Genomic DNA, 13,256 nt, shown 5'->3' with positions numbered 1-13,256 from the left:
TTGGAAAAAGCTAGTGAAATGACATGTTGGAACCTAGAAGAATTGGTAAAGCATGGACAAAAAGCAACTTTGACCACTTAAAAGCTTCTATTTGCAAAGGGTATTGCATTGTAGATGCTCTTAGCTGTAGCCTTGGTTTGCACAATCCTAGCATTCTTTGTTAAGCACATATTGCAATAGAAACGATAGTTGTTGGCCCATGAAGCATGCAGAATAGGTTTGAAGGGTTGGTTGTTGGCTCATGTGGCATACATAATAGGTGTGAAGGGCCTATAGAAATAGAGAGGTGGTCCTATTTTCTAGAAGGGCTCCTTGTGTTAAAAAAAGTTCGTCGTTTGAAATGGTGATGGGTAAGATTGGATATGAAAACAGCCCTTTGTGAAAAAATTCCATTAATTTGTGTGGTGAAAAGGAAATGATCGTAATCTAAGGTACAACCCAAAAATTAACGATCTTTCTAGATGGAGGTTTAAAACTTGAATAAAAATGTCGATGCGCTCCGCCGCCGGCTGCCTCTGCCCTCCCTTGCGCCTCCAGCCTCAACGTCACTCCTAGAGTACTGTTGTGCCCTTCCTTTGATGTGCCCTCTGTTGTCCCTATATCCATTGCTCTATATCCGCTGTCCCTATACTCGCTGCTAGATTCTCCATAGTAAAACGAAAGACCCGCTTGCATTTGAGGTCACTGTCGAGGTGCGAACAGTGCTCGTTTCGAGCTTTTGTGTTCTCCCAGGGTCGATGTGCAGTTAAGGGGGTCTAGCATTTGCAAGACACCTCCAATCCGGTTTCCATTGCCACAGAGATAAAGGAGGATGCGGTATGATTTCAAGAAAGCATGAGCAGTCGTTGTTGTGAAGGCAGCAACGAACGAGATGGGCTGAGGAGGGAGTGGGAGGTGATTGGGCTGTGGAAAAGGCTCCAGGCAGCAAGGGCCAGAGGGGTCGAGTGGGCGAGGCGGAGGACCTCAACGGGGAGTCGGTTGAGAATTCATGAATCATTGCCCGAAGCAGACTGAGCAAGATGGCGAGGCTGAGAGGTGGAGGGGAAGGGAGGGTTAGCTAGGTTACATAAATTAATAACATTAGGTTAGATTATTAATTTAAATTAATTAGATTAGGGAGTTAAACTTAGGCTAAAGTGTTAGATAGATTAGCAATTATTTCTTAAAGGAAAGTTCGCAGGTAGATGCAATGCAATGTTTGAATGCATAGACAATTAAAACACAAAATTACAAACCCAGTGTAACAAATCCCATCAAAAGTCGATGCTTCGATGCTTCAATGTGTCGATTAGGAATTTTAAAGATTAGGAGACCCATTAGAGATGGTGGATTAACCTAAGCTCTACAAGGCGGGGATACGTCTTTTCCCCTCGAAAAAAAAGGTCTTTAGTTCTTTACACTAAAAATACGTCTTTATTCTTTACTTGCTAAAAATAGATGAATCATAGACCATCCTTTCAATACACTTTACCACCCCTTTCCTTCACATAAGCTAGAAGGCAATTGAAAATCTATCAGGTTTCCTTTAGTGCTTAGAAATTTGCAAAATTATCTTGCTTAGAGTTATAACTTGAACTAACAAATCATCTTCCATTACTTACTCACACATTTATTACTATAAAGAAGCTTTTTCATAGATCAAGACCTCAACGTTTACCTTGGGAAGAGTTAGTGCACTCTGTCACACAATTTAATGATTGGGAATAATGCGATTCTCAATATTGGTTGAGAGTTGATCTTATGCTAGTTGCTTTTGCTCTCTTTCTCTCTTGTGGTACTTCCAAGACATAATTGGCATCCCCACTAACATGTTTTCATTACTTGAATTTTGAATTGTCTTAGTCACCCTTGCTTACATATAATAATGAATACATCCTTCAAGATGGCCATCGGATGCATGGGACATTTGTTAGCCATCCGCCTATAAAAGGTCTTTTTTTTCAATCCTCTGAGCTTCATTTCCTCTCTTTTCCTCAAAGATGATATTGATGCCTTGATTGTCTTGTCACATATATAGAATATAGATCCTTAGCACAATCAATGGCTAGGTCATACATTGACTTTAACTTATTATTCATTATTAATATGCAACCTAATATGGTGCACAGATAATCAGCTACGCAAAGTGAAGGGTTATTTTGATCCCATGTCTTGAAAGCCAACTTTGGATTTGTTGTCTTTTTCCACAATTGCTTTGCCAAGTGTGAAGGGTTATACTAATCCCATGGCTTGAAAGCCAACTTTGAATCTGTTGTCTTTGTCCAGAATCAATTTTTGCTCACTGTGAAGGGTTATACGAATCCTATGGCTCAAAAGCCAACTTTGAATTTGTTGTCTTTGCACTTGGAGATCTCACACTCGGGTGTATCCATTGTCCTTAGCAAGTGACTTTCATTGAAATAGAGAATGATAGCGCGGGGAGAGAAAAACCATGATGAGCTAGTGATATGCTAGATGCAAATGAAGGAAAATGTGGTGTTTTATAAAGTAAGCGTATAAGAGTGGCTCAAAATTTTTTCCTTAGATAAAATGGTATTGGCACCTCAATGTGCTTTGCTTTTATGCAAAATTTTTAATCTTTTGGCCAATTTATGCATGCTATTGTTTTTCTAAAAAATAAAATAAATGCATGTTGTTGGAATCAAGTATTTTAGGTTCTCCTGAAAGTATTTTAGCATTAATCCCGCTCGTATTTGCACTCCATCCTCACATGATTTTCCGGCTGTATTTGCACTCCATCCTCACATGCTTTGGCTTCCAATGCGGCATTTCATGTGTAGCACTCCCCATCCCCATCCCCATCTCCATCTCCATCTCCATCTCCATCTCCATCTCCATCTCCATCTCCATTGAGATACACCACCTCCATTTTTGTGTGTTGTTGAGATTGCAAGGCTCTACACTTACATTTCTCACTCCCAAGTTGTAGAGGGAGTTGTAATGATGAATTTGGTTCAAGAACTTCTCCATTACATGAGCAAAAGTTATGCACTTTTTTGGATGTGAAGCTATTATGAGCTCCTATATAAATTTATAATGGTCTTTTGAGTTAGAGACTTTGTAAGAGAGAAAAAAAGGAAAGAGACTATTCTTAATGAGATAGATAGAGTAGAAGGAGAGAGGAGAATTCAATGTGATTTGGGAGAAGCTTCTTGCATGGCCCCCATTGTAGCTCTTCCACTTAGTGCTTACTCAAGAATCAATCTTGTTGCGGTAGTCCTAAGCCCTTTAGAGCTTCTAGATAATCTTTTTAGAGCTTTGAAAGTCGAGACAACCAGGCTTGCGTCCTATGTGTTTTGAGCAATGATCCAAAATTTCAAGGTGCACGTAGTGCCACATAGACACTTCTCAAGCTTCAGAGCTCCTTCATGGATGCACCGTGTTGCAAACTACACTAGCTCATACATGGAGAGTTGATGACCTAAATCCTTGTTAGAGTTCACCATTCAGATTCTATTGGATGTTCTAATTAGCTCCTAATATTATTTTCATCCTTGGCTCATTAGAGGAAATATAAATATCTTGAATGGATATTGTCAGCAGCACAGGTATAGCACATTTGGGTAATTAAAATCGAGGTAGCATCCTATAGGTTACATTTATTTTGTTAATTAGGGGCACAAGTACCCACTTCCATGGTCCATTGTGACTTGATGGACTCATGCAACACATTTGCATCAACACAAGCACATAGACACAAAACATAGACATAAGACACACACGTAGCATAGACATGCACCCACCATAAAGACAAGAAATCAATACGCAATCATGCAATAAATGTATAAAAGAAGTGTAAATACTTAGACAACCACAACAAGCTTACTTGCAACATTACCTGAATGACAAAGAAGTCCTCATTTTTAAGTTGAGATTAAGAGTTGCAAATGAGGACATAAAACAAGGAGCTTATGGGAGATAAACAAAATTGCTTGTTCTTCTTTTTTAGCAAAGGCTTTTTGGAAGGCTTGTATATCTATGTGACCATTAATACTATAATGCTCCTGGAGTTCTGATTATGTATGATTTACTTCTATGAGTGTGCGATATTGTTTGATGATAGTAGCTGCTATAATTCTAAACTTTGTATCAAGTCTATGAGAAGTAAGACCACGATGCATATTCAAACTAAGTTAGCAATGTTCTAACATATGATACTATTAGCATATAACATAACATGCAACATTGATGAAGAAATTCCATTATCAACTGGATAGTAAAACATTGCATAATCATCAATGATGAAATATTCTAATCATGGAGTTAGCCCAATAGAGTTTTGAACCACCTCAAGGAGAAGATTCCCTTCATGCATAGGAACCTCAAAATTTGGTAGAGATAATTCATGTTGGGAGCCACTTTGCTCACGCAGGATGCAATTTCTTTCATAGTGAGAGGTCCTTCTTTGGCCAAGAGGTCAAGGAGTCGAAGCACGGAAGAGTCCTTGAAACCATGGAGGGAGTAAAAGCAAAGATAAGATGCAATGGTTTGAGCTGCGCTTCAAATTTGTCCTCTTTGCACTACGACGATGTTGCAGGATTATTTATGTAGGAGCTGATGCACTTCCGGTTGTTGCCATGAAATCTAAGATGATATGCCCTTGGGTTGCTACGTCTCCCAACTACGTTAGAAGGAGAATCAAAGAACAAGATATTGATGCTCAGAGAACAATGGCATGAAATACAAGAGAGTCAAGAAGCTCGATTGCTCTATCGCATATTTAAGAAGATGTCATGAAATACTTTATCAGAGTTGCGAGATAAACTGTTTACACAAGGCACTCTAATTTTGTCATGACCTAACAAGAGACAATGTGATAAATAAATCACTAACTAATATTTTCTGAACAAGAATACACGTGGAAAATTCCCAAAGATACAATCATACATCCCTCCTACGGAGGCAGTGCTAACAAATTAAGCACTAAACCTTCAGCATAAGCCTCCTATACTCTAGCCTGAAATGCTTTTTGAAGTGAGGTTGCAGCATGATTTTTGATTGGAGAGTTTTTTATGAAAACACCTACCTTTGAACCTTTGAAGGGCTATAGTTAAGTAAAGGGGCATTGCAGGACACTTGCTTACTTGCCACGTCTAAGCCTATGCCCATACATAGGTCCTGAGAGAGAGATGACTCTACGATATAAGTCAATCTTACAATCGAGGTAACACTTAGCACTAAGAATAATGAAAGACGATGACTCTACAAACAACCATTATAAAATAGTCCACTAGAAGAAATACTCAAAAGCTCATACGTAACCCCTCTTAGCAATTCTGATTACACGCTACAACAGCCAATGCACATAAATAGTCCTAAAATAGAGACCAAAAAGACAACTCTTTCTATACCAAATAATTATTCTTTCTCTTTCAATGTAGGTTAAGGAGATGACACGAACAGGGAGAAATTGGCGGAGATGAAAATTACTAGAAAGTAGAAGGAACATGGATAGTAGTAGGGTAGGAGGTAGCGAGGCACTGAAGAGCTAGAGTTAGTTTTTCACCTAAGCAATAAAAAGATAATCAATTGGATTTTCGAGATAGCCAAAGCTTTTATGACCACAATCCACAAAGCGTACAATCTACCACTAGGGACTCAACAAGCCTCTCGTAGAAGGAGTTAGAGGTGCTACAAACTATGATGAGCACACAAGACACAGATAGAGGGAAAGGAGTTAGACGTTTGGTTTGTGGGGGTTAAAGCTCACTGTGCCTTTACCCCGGTTATGTACAATACTCAAACACATATATAAATGAATGAAAAAGAAGATTATGGTGTTTTGCACCCACCAAAACTTGTGTGGCTCTCTGTTTCACTCTCTCTCTCTTCCGTTCTTACTTACATTGAGAGCACTCTCAACAGGTATCAAAGCCTGGGTGATCTAGCTGAGTGTGCATGAATGCTTGGAAGCTCAATAGCTCTGTGGGAGGAAGGAGAAGCTCTGTGGGAAGCTTTTTGGGTGACTTTACTTGCATCCGAGTGTGCAGAACCTTGAAGGAACCTTTGGAAAGTCACTTTGGTTTTGCGAAGTGGTTTTGAGAGCCTGCTAAGTGTTTTCAAAGAAAAAAGTCGTTTTTAAAGCTTTTCCCTGTTCCGTTCGACGACAGAGACTTCGTATTGACTTGTAGAGGCAACTATTACTTGCTTTTGATGTCCATTTCACTTCAGGAGCTTGGAAACACCTTCATTCTTGAATTTGGGATCGTTTCATTGGATTTCTGACTCACTGTGTCAGTTTCTACGTTCTTATGCCCGGGTGTTGGAACTCAAGTTTGGAGCAACCATTTGCAGATTTGTCAGTTCCGGTGGACTCAGGAGGTCCTAAAACTTCTATGTTGCTCATCATTCGCACTCCGGTGGAGTTTACAAACAATTCTGTTTCCAAAAACCTTTTTCAGCCCGTGTGTTGGACCTAGTGATTGAGACCATGGTTTCCAAAACCGTCTGTCCCATTGCATTTCAGACACCTAAAAATCCATACCTGTCAGTTCTTGCGCGATTTGGTCGAGTATTTTCATAGTTATAGATCTCTGTGTATTGGATTTTGTCTCTCTGTTATGCATTTTTCATTCTAACGTTTTGAAACCTTAGATTTATGCCACATGGCAGTGGATAAGTGTTGACTCCCATTTCTCACTCATCGGTTGGAATTTTGGAGTTCCAACAGAAAAGAGATATTTGCAGATTTTCTTGCTGAGTCCGATTATGCAATGGTGCCCATGCTTTGAGGCATCTCAGGTTCTATTTTTAGTAGAGGTCATTGCCATGGGACCATAATTTCTTGAGCATACCTTATGCACATCACTTTGGTTGCAGTTTGAGCCATGTGTGCGCTCATTCGTGGTGTGCATTGGGCTACAGTGGATGATTTATAGGCCCTTTAGATGCATTGCGATCCTTATTGGATGTGCTGATAGGCCCAGATTGCCTTGTGGGATGCTATTTTTATGGACGCTTTGCACATGGATGCTATTTTATGCTAAGGGACAGCTTTTCAGGTGATGCACTGATAGTGTAATGCTCTCTTAGATGAGATATTGTTGATGCATATGCCCATGGACGGTGTTTATGCTTGCGCCATTTGGCACTTATTGGCATTTTGGATTGCCATTGCAGTTGGCATTTTCTTTTGGGCCAGATTTGCTCATATGGATGCATAGTACATGCACATGAGTCAGCTGTATCTTTTGATGCTTTGAGCTTTGAGTTTTGGTGACATTTCACTCTATTTTGGCATACACATTTGGGTGCACCTGGTATTTGGTGTGATTCTCTCTTGCAGGCACTAGCATTGGGGATTTTGCTTCATTTCATCATGGCATCCTCTTCCATGTCTGAAAAGGAGTTTTCAGCATTAAAAAGTTTGATGGGACAAACTTTTCTTTATGGAAAGAACAAATAAGGAATGTGCTTATTCAAAAGAAAAAGATTAAACCCTTGGCAGGTATTTAAGCTAAGCCTGCAGATATGTCTGATGATGATTGGAATGAGTTGGATGCATTAGCAAAGTCTACTATTAGATTGTAAATGGATTTACAGCCATTCACTATGCCTATATGGTCAAAGTGATACATGAACTAGAACCCACTTCCTTTGGGCAAGCCATAAGAAAAGAAAAATGGGAGAAAGCCATGGATGAAGAAATGGATGCCTTGGAAGAAAATGCTATATGGGAATTGGTGCCTTTGCCTAAAGAGAAGAATGCAATTGGCTGCAAGTGGGTTTATGAGGTGAAGCACAATGCAGATGGTTCTGTGAACAGATACAAGGCAAGATTAGTTGTCAAGGGGTATGCACATACATATGGCATTGATTATGAAGAAACATTCAGTCAGGTTGCAAGGATGGCAATCGTAAGAGCAGTAATTGCTATGGCTGCATCAAAGGGATGGTCTTTACATCAGATGGATGTAAAGAATGCCTACTTGCATGGTGATTTGCAAGAAGAGGTCTATATGGAGCAGCCACGAGTTTATGTTCATGCTGCTCATCCTGAGTTTGTTTGCAGGTTGAAGAAAGCCTTGTATGGCTTGAAGCAAGCACCCAGAACATGGTCTGACAAGATAGGATAGTATCTTGTCACTATTGGTTTTCAGATTGCCAAGGCAGATTTCTCACTTTATGTGAGAAAAACAGAGAAAGGTATTATGATGCTTGTCATTTATGTTGATGATTTGATCATCACAGGTGATAGTGATGAAGATATCCTTCATGTGAAAATGCTATTGATGCAGAAGTTTGAGATGAAGGATTTGGGAGAGGTGCATTACTTCTTGGGCATTGAGGTGATTGGATCCATAAGTGGGATACGACCCTTGCAGTGGTAGTATGGATTGAGAGAGTTATTGATTGAACAAAGCATACCTCTTGCATGACAACATGAGAACATTAAAGAAATTAGAGAGCAACTTTGTCGAATATGGGCCAAAAATTCCAAGTTTTCAAGGTTCGGCTATTTCTATGTGGACATCCATTTGCAGCGTCGTTCCTCGGAGCTCCGGTGATATTATGAAATTGTTTAGGGCACTTGAAACCAACTGCAATGTTAGAAGCTTTTCCTTGATGAAAAGGTTTCTTTCATGTTTCAGGCAAAGTGTATTGAACACTCTCAAGCTTAACTGCACCATAGAGAGTCTCCAATTGTTGGACATCTTGTACAAAACATGGCCAACGTTGTGGAGCTGGTACTTTTTTATAGTAGAAGTGAGGTTTGGTGTGAGCAAGATGATGGTGCCCTTGATGTAGAAATGAGATATTAGATTGTAAGTATTGAAGGCATCTATGGTGTCGAGTAGTTAAACTCTAAGCTAAAGGCTACATTAAAGATTAAGTTTATGATGATGAAGAGGTGTACCAAAGCTTCATTTCCTCTGTGAAAATTGAGTACAAACGTTAGAAGTATATATTGGATATATAGGACACTCGCTATGTACATTATATAAGAGGAACATGGCTGCATTCCATGGAAATTGCACAAACACGTGTATTGGCTATTGGCTATATAGACACTGGCTATATAGAATTGAGTGTGCCAGGCATGAAGAGTTTAACCATTCTGATGGATGATCCACTAAATTAATCCTCTTGCATATTCGGCTCTTTATAAAATCTAACAATGTCATGACAAAGGATAACCTGGTTGACAAAGATCTTGATAGCGCTGTAGTGACAATAGTAGCTGAGATATTGCAATTCTTTCAATCATCCAATACTATGCTCGCCAAGAAGGATATTACTCCTACTGGAATTGGCTTAATGCGAGAGCCTCGATTTTGGAACTCATATGTGTTAGATATGCTCAATGCCCCACCCTCCTGGTAACCACCAGTGGTCCAAGGTGCTCAAGTTGTAAGGCCCCCATATGAGAAAAAGCCATGTGAGCCCGGGACAATGGATGGATCCTGACTTGCATGTCAGATGAGGTCTATGAATGAGACCGTTGATGGTAGAAAAGTGGGAGCCCCTTACTCTTGCTGGGGCTTGGGGGCCCAGCTGGGAGAGCCCCCGAGGCGATGGTATAGGAAATATTCCCTAAATATTCCATGGGGATTACTAGTCGGCTCCACCAACTAGGTTGACTAGTCGGCTCCATCGACTAGGTTGATCCGACTACCGTCCTCATAGCTATAAAGAGGCGACCTCCCCAATCCATTTATTAGATGAGTTCAGATGAGATCAGATCTTCCAGCTAGTAGCTCTTCACCTAGTATCTATCTAGATCACCATCTAAGCTCCATTGTGGGAGCACACAAGTGGACGGAGCCATCATCTGTACTACATCAATATTATTGAAGGAAAATTTTGTTCATCTCCAGTTTGCTGTGTACTCTCTATTCTTTGTTCAGTTTTTGTTCTGCTGCGCCATGTAATTTAACATGGTATCAAAGCCCAGGCGGCTCTAAGGATCAAAGAGTAGAAGAGAGGTGAGAGCTTCAACAGCATACAGAGTGATGGCAACAAGAAGTGGCTCGAGTTCAGCAGCTGCAGCTGCACCAACAATCCAAGCGTCGAGGATTCACCCACCAGCCTTCTCTGAAGGCAAGCTAGATGGTACAAACCACACTCTGTGGAAGTTTTAAATTACTACTATTTTGGATTCATATGAGCTTCTGGAGACAGTACTGGGGACTGACCTAGAACCACAAGGAACCCCTGACCCAGCAAATTCAGGGAGTACGATACCTCCTAATGCGGACCTTCTATGAGCTTGGAAACGCAGGAATGCAGATGCTCTGTGTGCTCTAGTTACAAGTACTACTGATAGTGTTTTGACCTTGATTCAGCATACATCTAAGGAAACTTTGGCCTAGAACATATTGAAGAGTCAGTATGTGACGCGGAATCAGACAAGGGTCCAGAACCTGGAGAATCAGCTCACAGTTGAGAAGTTTAATGAAGGAGAGACAGCGAAGGCATTCATAACCCGAATCAAAAATCTACATGACCAGATGGCTGGTGCTGGGATACAAAAGACTAGCAAAGAACTAGCTCAGCGGTGTCTTCGGATATGTCCACCAAGGTTTGATGGACTGGTAACAACACTTAACACTCAGGTAAGACCCCAACCATTGTCATTTGAGGAGTTCTGTGCTTTACTTATGGAGGAGGAATTGAGGCTTGAAGCTCGAGATGGAGGCGGCAATGGGGATGCTGCGTTCTCTGCCACTACGAAAGGCAAAGGTGCTTCCTCAACCAAAGGTGAGTCCTCTACTAGTGGTGACAAAAAGAAGAAGGGCAGCAAGAAGAAGTTTCAAGGAGAATGCTTCTACTGCTGCAAGAAGAAGAGCCATGTGATTGCAGATTGCCGGGCCAAGAAAGTAGATGAAAAGAATGGTACCCTAAAGAAGACAAATTAGGGGAAAGAGATAGCTAACACATTGGAAGCATAGTTGGATCTATTTTTGGCCATTGAGGAAGAGTGTTCCTCACTTCAAGAAGCATCAACCACTGATTCATGGGTGTTAGATAGTGGTGCCTCCCATCACATGACCTGCAAGAAGGGTCTATATTGTTCCATGCAGCCTCTACAAGAACCCATCACCGTGACGGTTGGAAATAACGCAAAATGCCCTATTGAGAGTATAGGTACGGTTTCATTTGTTTCTGTAAATGGAGATGTTAAGAAACTATCTAATGTGCTGTATGTTCCACAAATCAAGAGAAATTTTCTATCAATTGCTTCCATAACTGACCTTGACCATGAGGTGAGGTTCAACAAGACAGGAGTAAAAATTTTGGATAGTGCTGGAAATCTTGTTGGCACAGGAGTAAGGAGAAACAACTTGTATGAGCTAAGTGCTCTTACAACCACCGCTGGAGTGGGAACAAGAAGACTTTGGCACAAAAGATTCGGCCACATCGGATTTGCAATGCTAAAGGATATGCAGAAGCAAGGTATGGTTGCTCACTTACCTGCAGTAGCAGAAATCAAAGAATCGTGTGAAGCTTGCATGATGGGCAAGCAACAGAGAAAGGCATTCCCACAAGAAAGCAAGAATAGAGCAAACGTTCCTCTAGAGTTGGTGCATGTTGACTTGTGCGGTAAGATGCCTACACAAGCCTTGGGGGGATCTTCCTATTTTTTATTGATTGTCGATGACTATAGTAGGAAGATATGGGTGTAATTTCTTCGCAAAAAGGCTCAAGCTTTTGGTAAATTGAAAGAATGAAACAGGGAGAAAGTGAAGAAAATCAGATTGGATGGTGGTGGTGAGTTTGTTTCTATAGAGTTTGGAGATTTTTCCAAGAGCAAAGGGATCAAGCAACAAACGGCGACACCACATACGCCTCAACAAAATTTGGTTATTGAACATCGAATGTGGACCACCGTGGGAGGTGTATGTTCAAAGGTGCTGGACTGCCAAACCACTTTTGGATTGAGGCTATTCAATACTGCAGTTTACATCCTTAATTGTAGCTATACAAAGGCACTCAAAGGTAAAACACCACATGAGGCTTAGAGCGGTAAGAAGCCATCTGTCTCCCACTTCAGAACGTTTGGGTGTGAGTGCTATGCGCATGTACTAGACAAAGAGAGAAACAAGCTACAACCCAAAAGCACAAATGTATCTTCTTAGGCTATTGTGCTGAGAAGAAAGCCTATAAGTTGTATGATCGAGAGGCAAAGAAGATCATAGCAAGCCGTGATGTGGTGTTCAGGGAGCACCCACATGCAATGGAGGTAGAGAAGAGCTCTTCCACTTTATCATCAAGTGAAGAGGTAATTCACTATGGACCTGTTTTGTCCCAGGAGCTATAAAGGAGGAGGAAATATCAGATGATGAAGGTATAAGTCACCAACCTATTGTTACACCACCGGAAAAGCCATTGTTGCGATGGGTATGGCAGCTTTATGACCATGATAACCAGATGCCTATGTCTGTTAAGCAGCATGCAGATGGACCAAGGCAGTCTTAGAGAATTGAGGAGAAAAGGAGGGCTTCTGCTCACATAGTCAATATGGCCTTAATGGCTGAGATTATTGCAGAAGTAAAGGAGCCCGGCGAGTTTGGAGGAAGCACTTGCAGACCAAGATTGGAAAAATGCTATGCGAGTAGAATATGACAGCATCATGAAGAATGAAACTTGGGAGCTGGTAGATTGTGTGAAGAGTGGGAGAGAAGGAAGGAGTCTCACTTGCAACTTTCTCACATACACAATGGGGGAATATACGCAAAGGTGGAGGTTGAAAATAGTTTTCCTCTTCTTAGTTGTGAAAGCCAAAAGAACTCTAAGTACAAAAGAATAGGTGAACCCTATATGTGGATCTCAAACCAAACTCAGCTAACTAAGGTGGCATACTGACTGAGCCACTAACTAGAGTACATAAAGATAGCTGTCATCCAGATATTATTCATTGGCGGTGTACCAACCGCATTTGCAGCTAACAAGTTGATGACATAAATGCACAATGGTCACCCTGGCATATCTTGAGTCGAGGTCGATATCTCAATACTCCCCCTTGAGCTCAATCCCAATTCCTGCACACCAAGCAGGTCTCTGAACTTGCACAACTTCTCAACACCCAATGCCTTCGTGAATATGTCAGCTACCTGATCCTCTGTGCTGACATAAACTAGATCAAGAAAACCTACTAGAACCTTCTCCCACACATAGTGATAATGCACCTCAATGTGCTTTGTTCTAACATGATAGACTGGGTTATTTGCCAAGTGTATACTGCTCATGTTGTCACGATAAATGACAACTGGCCCATCTGTAGACTGATGCATATCATAAAGTAGCTTATGCAA

The sequence above is a fragment of the Dipteris shenzhenensis genome, chromosome 26 (assembly GCF_047967505.1).
Source record: "Dipteris shenzhenensis isolate YYH24624 ecotype China chromosome 26, Dip_SZ_1.0, whole genome shotgun sequence".
Classification (NCBI taxonomy): domain Eukaryota; kingdom Viridiplantae; phylum Streptophyta; class Polypodiopsida; order Gleicheniales; family Dipteridaceae; genus Dipteris; species Dipteris shenzhenensis.
This window is presented reverse-complemented; position numbering follows the sequence as displayed.